The sequence below is a fragment of the Emydura macquarii genome, unplaced genomic scaffold (genome assembly GCF_026122565.2).
Source record: "Emydura macquarii macquarii isolate MOO-44397 ecotype Brisbane River unplaced genomic scaffold, CSIRO-AGI_Emac_v2 contig_729, whole genome shotgun sequence".
NCBI lineage: Eukaryota > Metazoa > Chordata > Testudines > Chelidae > Emydura > Emydura macquarii.
This window is the reverse complement of record NW_027130866.1, coordinates 1,151,140-1,152,449: the sequence shown is the minus strand read 5'-3', so window position 1 is coordinate 1,152,449 and position 1,310 is coordinate 1,151,140.

Genomic DNA, 1,310 nt, shown 5'->3' with positions numbered 1-1,310 from the left:
CCTGACACCAAATGGCGGGAGCTGCTGCCACCCGTGGAGGGCAGGGACCCCCGGTGGGCCAGCCTGTATTCCACCTTGACCCCACGGCCCACCGGGGACATCAATTGGCAGCTCCTGCACGGACCCGTGAGCACGGGCGTGTACTTGGCGCGGTTCACCCCCCGCCCCGACACCTGCCTCTTCTGTGGCACGAGGGAGACCCTGGTGCATGCATACCTGGAGTGCGCCAGGCTGTAGCCCCTCTTCCGGCTCCTCCAGAACCTCCTGCTGAGGTTCTGGCTGCACTTCTCCCCGCACCTGTTTGTTTATGCACACCCCGTCCGTGGCCCCACAATGTCGCGGGACCTTCTCGTCAACCTCCTCTTGGCCCTGGCCAATGTCACCATCTATAATACCAGAGAGGGGAGGTTGGCTGGGGAGCCTATTTCCGTTCCCTTCTTTGTTCACGTCTCCGGGCAGAGTTCTCCTGGGCAGCGTCCACCAGCTCCGTCGACACCTTCCGGGAGCGGTGGGCGCTGTCCGGGGCTCTCTGCTCGGTGTCCCCTTCCGGTTCCCTTCATTTACACCTCTGACCCTCACGCCCCGTCCTGTTTTTACATTTGTTGTCCCAAGCAATTAGTTACATTCTAGGTCTAGTGGCTCCTCCCCTTAGGCTGGGGGAGGGGCCTTGAGCGGTGGGTGGGCTGCCACCCACCCACCTCCTGGTTTGTAAATAGGACTGCCCGTGCCCCCCTGCCCAGCACCTGTTCCCTTCCCCCGCTCCCCGTGTCCTGCCTTCGTGGCGCGGGCACGGCTGGCAGCGGGGCGGGGACGCACCCGCAGACAAGGGCCAGGCCGCCAGCCCCGCGCTCCGCAGCAGCCCGCGAGCGTCCGCTGTTGTCTTGACAACGCCCGTTGCAGGCGGTGCGGGCGGTTACACCACGTGCCTGGGGGGGCGGGGCACCCTGGGGGAAAGCGCGAAGGGGCCGCTACGGGAGGGCCGCGGCCTAGCGAACCGCCGGCCGGCCCCGCATCGACCTTCCTTCATCTGCCCCTTCGAATCCCCATGGAAACAAGCCCCGCCCACTCCCTGACGCACTCACTCACCCATGCGGGGGCAGTGGCTTGTCCCGGCTGCGGGGCCGCGCCCCGCCCTCCGAGGCGCGCCCCCGGTGGATGCGATGGGGGTGGCAGCTCACGGCAGCGACCCGGCCCGTCCGGTGTCGCAGGGACGCCGCCCAAGGCCTGTGGTGGTGACGCGCGCGCAGGCTGGGGGCGGAGCCGGAACGCACATAGCTCCGCCCCCCGCCTTTTGTGCGGCGCGGATCACG